Source organism: Magnolia sinica, chromosome 12, assembly GCF_029962835.1.
Source record: "Magnolia sinica isolate HGM2019 chromosome 12, MsV1, whole genome shotgun sequence".
Lineage (NCBI taxonomy): Eukaryota > Viridiplantae > Streptophyta > Magnoliopsida > Magnoliales > Magnoliaceae > Magnolia > Magnolia sinica.
Window position 1 is genome coordinate 63,216,693 of NC_080584.1, and position 8,484 is coordinate 63,225,176.

The 8,484-nt window shown below is 42.4% G+C and overlaps 1 pseudogene; it reads right to left on the reverse strand.

Annotated features, from left to right (window-relative positions):
- Nucleotides 1-1,312: 1,312 nt before the first annotated feature.
- Nucleotides 1,313-6,106, reverse strand: LOC131220149 (disease resistance protein At4g27190-like; annotated as a pseudogene).
- Between the last annotated feature and the right edge of the window lie 2,378 nt (nt 6,107-8,484).

Genomic DNA, 8,484 nt, shown 5'->3' on the forward strand with positions numbered 1-8,484 from the left:
ATAAAAAAAAAAATCGGTCTGTATCTCCTGCGGGAATGATTTGGAAGATGCAAAAGGGTTTTGTATTGGAGCCTTGATTTATTAAAGGCCACATCTTTTACCTCATACTCCAATAGAAATTATCACATACAACTGTTTGTGTGGTGCAAATAGGAAATCTCTCTTCTACTAAATCAAAACAAATTTCATTACCATGGTTAAATTAAAAAAGATTCTTTGAAAATCTTCATTGAATTTGAAGGTGAAATTCCCTATTGTACCATATATCAATTGCATGTGATTTCTTTTTTTCTTCTCGAAATGTCTGCATACCCCACATGCACCTTTTCCACAAGCAATCTAATCCGTTTATCAAGTGGACCCACTGTCTTATAGATAATCCGGCTGAAATATCATGCCCATCCATGGATAGAATGAGGTTGACAGTACCGTACATCAAAAGCGCAACTTAATACATTTCCTATCTTTTATCCAATGAGGTACAATGTATAAGAACTTAAGAAACTATTACAGGGAATAAAAATAGTGGAAAACAAAATTGAAGATTTATCTAAACAAATAAGCAAAGAAACTAAGTAAAAATAAATCTCCCAAATGAATTTCACAATGCTTAAATAGCTTATCCTGATACACTTTCCTGTGGGTGTGACCCAGACCCTAGGGTCTACCTCGATGTATGCGTTGTATATACATGCTGTCCATCTGTTTTCTGATTTATTTTAGGGTATGGTCCAAAAAATGAAGCTGATAAAAACTTCAGGTGGACCACACCACAGGAAAGAGTGATTATTGACCATTAAAAACCTTTTGTGGGCCACAAAAGTTTTGGATCAAGCTGATATTTATTTTTCCTTTCATCCAGGTTTGTGTGATGTTATCAACATGTTGGATGGTCAATAAAAATTGTGGTGAACCCTAGGAAGTTTTTAATGGGGGGCGTTCAATGAGCACTCTTTCCTGTTGTGTGGTCCACCTGAAATTTGTATCTGCTTCATTTTTGGGACCATGCCCTAAAATAAGATGGAAAAACGGATAGATGGTGTCAACAAATACAATGCATACATCTAGGTGGGCCCTAGGGTCAGGGTTCCACCCACATCGCTCGTTCTAGGGTTGCAGCCAAGTCGCACTCTCATGTGCTACTGTGAACAGACATGGGCTGAACTTTTTTCTAACTGCCATTTATATTCCTCAAGAGTCCTCCGATTGGGGGTAGGATCCATCTGAGTGCTGTGACTTCTGGGTGATGACACATGACTGCAGGGGCCTAACGACAAGAAGTCTAAGTATCATACTTAGAAGTGTATGTGTTTCATTCCCCATTTGGAAATAAGAACCTGCGACGATCTTCCAAGAACCTGGGATGAGCGACAAACTGAGAATCCTTTTGTAACAGTGGGCAATCACTCACTTTTAGGCTAAAGAGTTTCAAAATCCCTAGCCTTGGAATTGCATTTCCCTCTTCCTTGATGATATCCAATGCTTGTCCATCCACCACCTCCTCACTTGTGATTATCTCCTCCATCTGAGAACAGTTTCTTACTTCAATCTCTTCAAGGTTCTTTAATTGCCGAAGAAGATCATAGGAGATGAGACTTTTCGACAGCACACAATGGTCCACTTTTATGGTTCTTAATTTCCCAAGGCTTTCTCCATTAAGTTTCGTTACTTCAACCGCCTCCTTTTCTTCGAATATTGCCTGCATGTTATAACAGGAGCTTACCTTGATCTCTTCAAGGTTTTCCAGCTGCGGAAGAAGATCATAAGCAATAAGACTACTCAATGGACAACCACCCACTCGCAATGCCCTTAATTTCCTGGGACTTTCTCCATTAGGAACCACTCCTTCCCAAATGCAAGTCAAGTTCCTGAGCAAATGCAAGTCCAGTTCCTCCAAATTTGGTAATATGCTACCGTGTACATCTTCTCCTTTTATTACACTGGTGATCCTATGACAACCCTCAATCCGAACTGATTTTAGGGTTGCTAGATTGAAATTGCTCTTCTGAACTACTCCAGATATGCTGTTTAGGCCCTTACATGAACCCAACACTAGTGCACTTGTGCTGCTCAACAATGCATCGGCCCCTTCCGCTGAGAGATCAATGCCACTCATAATTATGCTTCTTTCATTGGTCCACATTGGCGAGTATTCTGAAACATAGGTTCTTGGACCAATGCATATGTGGAATCTTCTCAACCGTTTCAACCAACTGAAATCTAAGGCAAGACAAGCAATGCTGTGTATCCTGATGTAAAGAACAAACAAAAACCTGAGAGACGACAGTTCCTCAATTGTCGATCTTCCCTCATCAGCCTTCTGTTTGACATCCCAGGTGTAAGCACTCAAAGACACATCGAATACCTCCAAACTCGACAGCCTTGATACTGTACTGGCCTTAATACTTTCTAAATTGAGCGTGCGAGATAGATACAATTGCTTTCTCACTGGGCAGTTCGCTGATTTGGGTGCCAGAGAGATCAAGTGTTTGGAGTTCCGTGAATTGTCCCATTGGCGGTAACTCTGCTAGAAAAGTACAATCTCTTAGAAAAAGTGCACGAAGCTGTCGCAGTTCTGTAAGAGAAAGTGGCAACGATCTTATGAAAGTCTCACTTAAATTCAAGACTGTAAGTTCTTGCAACCCTGTAAAGAATCCATCCAGGATTTCTTTAATAGGATTGTTTTGTAAATGCAAAGTTGATAGCTTAGAGCATCCCACCACGCGATCTGGCAACCTTCTTTTCTTGTTTTGGATGAATGAAGCTCTCTTCGTCGATTCCCACATGCCTTCCTCTGGCAGCTGATTCAGTCCCATATCGGATTGAACAAAGAACTTGCTTCCATCTTTGAGTGAGGATGCTATCCAGATAGCAACATCTCGGACAATGTCATGCATCTTTACAGTCCCCTCGTGTGTGCCTTTGTCCAACAGGCATGAGTCCTTGAGATTTTCAATCAAGGCAATCCCCCTATTTGATGCTGCTTTGAAATTCTGCCTCTCATCGATTAATCCCTCGACTATCTAGTATTGTACAAGTTTGCTTGCTTCGATAGAGTAGTCTTCAGGGAGTAAAGAGCAATACAAGAAGCATGGTTTGATGTTCTTACCTTGTAATGAGCCGTAACTCCACTTCAATGGAGAAAAGACCTCCTTTTATATCCCTCTGATGTCTGGGACTGAACTTCGCAGTTCTTCCAAAGCATGCTTCCACAACTCGATCCTTGTCTTCCCCCCCATAGCCCTCCCTACGGTGATGATCGCCAGTGGCAGACCGCTACATTCTCTAGCAACAGCTCTTGCAAGATCTCCTACCCTGTCCAAATCAATCATGTCTCCTGCGTTTTGGCAAAACAACATCCAAGCTTCTTCGTCTCTAAGAACTTCCACTCTGATGTCTTTACCCGTCTTCATCCCCATATGCACATCGAGAGATCGAGTGGTCAATATGATCTTAAAACCTTTGTGACCTTCCCCATGTGGCATACCCAATTCATCCAGATCGATTTTCTCCATTAAAATAAACCCATACTTGGGCTGAGATGTGACGCTCAACTTACTTGTTTTAAATATAAGGATTACCCATATGTTGGAATAATGGGCTGCCCATTAGGCCCACCACAATATGTGGGTTTATGATCTTCATGGTTGGGCCCAAAAATTGCCTATGGGCCCACCATATTGCTTATGAGTTGGGCTTTGTATGTTTGCCCACTAGGCCCATGATTGGTTTAGGCCTTAGGCCTTGATCAGTATTTGATTAGAAGCGGGCTACCTCTTGGGAACCAGTTGAGGTTGGATGTCATCCTGGGTGATCCTAAGATAGGCCCATGAGTTTCTCTATGGGTGGTTTAAGGCCCACCATAGACTATAGGTCATTTATTTGAGATTCAATGTGGATGTACGTGGAGCCTACCTTAACATATGTTTGGTCCAGGTCATCCAAGCCTTGGAATGCCCGATCTTGGAGGCACTCTCTGCCTTGGATTGCTGCTGGACTCATAATCTAGTAGCAGGTCCACTTGATCTTTTTCATGATGTATACACACCCTCCATCTGGTGGGGTCCCCTGTGAGTATTGTTGGCCTTCATGAGATCATTCCCACATAGTTGACTAATTTCTAGGCTTTAGCAGGTCTAGGAAGTTGAGTGAGCTGAAAGCTTATCAAGCGGCTTTAAATGTATATTGTTATGGCTGAAACTTTATTGGATGTGAGGCCCGCCTTATTGAGAACTTGTGTACGTGTTGCATGCCTATATTTTATAATCCTTGGGTTTAATTAGTGCATTCTTTTGGGTCACCTTTAGTAATCATATGAGGACCACATCTTAAGATCAGATTTTTGGGACATCCAGTGGGCCCAAAAGGGGCAGGGACGTCCCAACTTGGCCCTGCCATACATTGGGCTGACTTCCACCACTTTAATGGACTTGTGGGCTGAGATAAGGATGATATTGGGCCCTTGGTTGCCCACTTAAATTGCTAGTTATTGGGCTGATGTAGTGGGGCCAATTTCATCTAAACTTAAACTTATTTTTTAGACTATACATTGTGTACGCAGGCTGCCCACCAAGTCCAACTTAATCTATGAAATTCTATGGCCATTGGGAATTGGGCCTTAGGCCTTAATTCCCCTCTTGGAGCCCATGTTGTTGAATGTAGCATTAGACCCTTTTTTTCTTATGACCCATTATGAGGGATATATGTATGTGGCCACCTATTTTTATCTTAATTGTGGGCCTTGGGCCTTCCATCCATATAGTTCATGGTTGATATCCCTCTGATGTCTGGGACTGAGCTTCGCAGTTCTTCCAAAGCATGCTTCCACAACTCGATCCTTGTCTTCCCCCTCATAGCCCTCCCTACGGTGATGATCGCCAGTGGCGGACTGCTACATTCTCTAGCAACAACTCTTGCAAGATCTCCTACCCTGTCCAAATCAGTCATGTCTCCTGCGTTTTGGCAAAACAGCATCCAAGCTTCTTCGTCGCTAAGAACTTCCACTCTGATGTCTTTATCCATCTTCATCCCCCTACACACATCGAGAGATCGAGTGGTCAATATGATCTTAAAACCTTTGTGACCTTCCCCATGTGGTATAACCAATTCATCCAGATCGATTTTCTCCCAGACATCATCGAGAATCAAGAGGAATTTCTTCCCCTTCAATTCTGCGAACAACCGAATAGCAAGTTCCTATATGGTTTCTCCCCTTCTCATCCTCACGTTCAATCTTTTAGCGACCTGCAATTGAACCCTCTTCATGTCTGAGTCCTTTGATACCGTTACCCATATGATAACATCGAAAGCTTGAGCTGAGGAAGAGCATTCAAGCTTGTTGTTCAAGTTTTTTACTAGAGTAGTCTTGCCTACTCCTCCCATACCCCACATCCCAATTTATCCGACTCGTTCATCCACCACAAGCTCCAAAATCCGTTCTAGTGTATCAAGTGCCGCTCTTTGACCCATGATTGGTGCAACCGGGATCTCCTCAACCGCTCGGGGATTCCTCACCACCATCCCCATTGGAAAACTAGCTGAATCTATAGCTTCTTTCACATCCACGAGCTTTTCCACCGCTTCTTTGCTCAATCTATATCGCATACAACAATTTAGCCCACACCCACTTAGATTTTCTTCATTTGCTGTGACTTCTTCCTCTGTCAAATTCACTTTGATCTAGATTTCTTCGACATCTTTCAGCCACTCTTTAACTTCCGCAGTTGGTAGCCTCCCTTCTTTATCGGTGGATTCAAGCTCTTTATTTATGGTGGTTTTCAGATTCACAAGTCGTTTCATGTACCGGTCGAGTTCTTCCACGTTAGATCAGAATTTGATGAATATGGTGGCCTTGGAGAATATGAAGCCACAGAGGTATTTTCCTGCTTGGAGGATTATAGAACCTAAGGTTTCCATGGCCATTTCTCTCCTGCAATGGTCGACGATCAATCGGCCAACAACAAAGAGAATTAGAGAAGAAGGAGATTTCAAGGAAAGGAAGCAAAGAGTGTTGGAGATTAGAGATCGGAGGAAACCAGGATCAATGATATGAGTTTTGGACTTTACCCAACTCACTAATTGACTTCATTGGAAATATTGTGCTTAGTTTATCATCGAGTTTAGTTCCTGATCAGCCAAAACAAGCGATGCATTGGTTTTTCTTGTGAAGGTGGGTCGCTCATCAGGTGGGTCCCACTTGTAATGGACAGTGGGGAGAGCTAGGTTGGTCAGTATGGTTATTTGGTGGGGCATGAGTTTACGTTGAACGTGGATTTTGGTCCATTTCTTGTAAGTGTGGTTCTCTTTAACTCATATGTTATGTGACCCACCTGATGATTGAAATTTCCTACAGTTGAGACCATCCATAAGCCTCCAAAATTGAGAAGAAAAGTGTTGTGAAACTAGAAATTCCATGCTCTCTCAGCTCCTATGATTTTCTTGTGTTTTCTCATTGTCTGACAATTGGATTACTATCATTTGCCACCCCATTTTAGGGCATGAGCCCAAAAATGACGGAGATCTAAATCTCAGGTGGACCAAACCATAGAAAACAGTGGTGGTTTAACGCCCACCATTAAAAACTTCCTAAGGCCCACAATAATGTTTATTTTCCATCCTACCTAGGTCACAAATATCAGCTTGATCCAAAACTTTCCAAAACCCACCACGGGGGTACCAGAGGTGTGACGATCTATAGAATCCGAGTCCAATCATAACAATATCATAGGCATAAGAGCGGATTAGGTGTTACCTGGGTGGGTGTTACCCTTATCATGTGGGGCCCACCTTGATGAATATGTTGTATATATATGTCCATCTCTTTTTTTAGCTCAGTATAAGATGTTATCCCAAAACTAGGCAGATCCAAATCTCGGGTGGACCACACTGCTAGAAAAAGGTGGTAAATGACCAATAAAAACATTTTGGAGGCCACAAGACTTTTGGATCAAAGCCGATCTCTGTATTTTCCCTTCATCCAGGTCTGGTTGACTTTATCGACGACTTCGATGCCAAATAAACATTGCGGATTTGCTTACGGTTGGCCTTGGGAAGTTTTTAATGGTGGGAGTTCAATCACCACTTTTCCTGTGGTGTGGTCACCTGAGATTTGGATCTGCTTAACCTTGTAAAAAAACAGATGGACAGAGTGGATATATAACACATCATCAAGGTGGACCACACCATAGGAAATAGTGGATATTGAATGCCCACCATTAAAACTTCTTAGGGCCCACCGTAATGTTTATTTTCCATCCAACATGTTGATAAGGTCACATAGACCCGAATGAAGGGAAAAGACAAATATTAGCTTGAGCCCCAGTAAGTTTTTAATGGGCAATCACCACTCTTTTGCTGTGGTGTGGTCCACTTGAGATTTTGATCTACTTTATTTTTTGGACCATAAGCTAAAGTGAGCTGAAAAAAGTGATGGATGGCATGGATATGTAACACATATATCAAGGTGGGCCGTATGGTCATGGAAACACCCATTGCGGTGTTACCTGGGTACACTAGATTGGCCATTGAACAGTTGTGAACACCCTCCAACGAGACAAATGCGCAGCTGCAGTGGAGGACCGCCTTTCACTAGATGGGGGTTTTCATTGTTGCGTGCAGTTGATCTTCTTGGGGTAACAAGGGCCTGATGTATATGGGTTGTTGGGCTTGTCTTGTCTTCCTTGGTTGTGTAGTGCCTTTCCAAGGGTGGCCTCTGGATGTTGTGTCTAAAAGACTTGAGTCGCCACTAGCAGGTTAGGCTGCGATATGCCCACAGTCGGCTATAGTCCAGGGACCTGTCCTAGGCTGGGGAATCGTGAATGACTCCTGGTGTTTAAAATGACTCCTAATGTATGGCCCACGACTTGGGTAAGGGTTTCGATTATGAGGGAAGAAGTTAGACACCTTCTTTCACCTGTACTCACGTGTATTCTCTACTTTAAGGGACGAGCAATTGCTAAGAAAATCATATATATGTAACAAAAGTTAGTTATACGGCTATGCTTCGCATAACCCCATAAGAGGATCCGACAGCCAAGAAAGAAAACAAAAAGAGTCCTAGACTTGCTTTGCAAAGTTGAAAGACAGTGAGTAGGAGGTAAAATAAACATGTAGCAAAGAAGATAAAATGTTCTAACCTTGTTTCGTAGAGCCAAGACTTTAAGCAAGTGGTAAAATAAACATGTAGCAAAGAAGATAAAAGGTTCTAGCTTTGTTTCATAGAGCGGAGACGTTGGGCAGGCAAGTAAAATAAGAAATAAATAACGACTAACGCAATAAAAGAAAAGAAATGGTATTTGTTGAGAGGAGAGATGTACATGATAGACCACGTTTCGAGCTTCATTGAGATGTGAGAAAGAGAAAAGCAAAGTCAAATACCATTTTCTTGAGTAAGAAAAGGATAATCAGACGTCCCTAACTCGACTCCAGACTTGACTTGCTGGCTTTGGTGAGTTGGATTGCTGTGCAGAACTTAGGTAGGAGCAT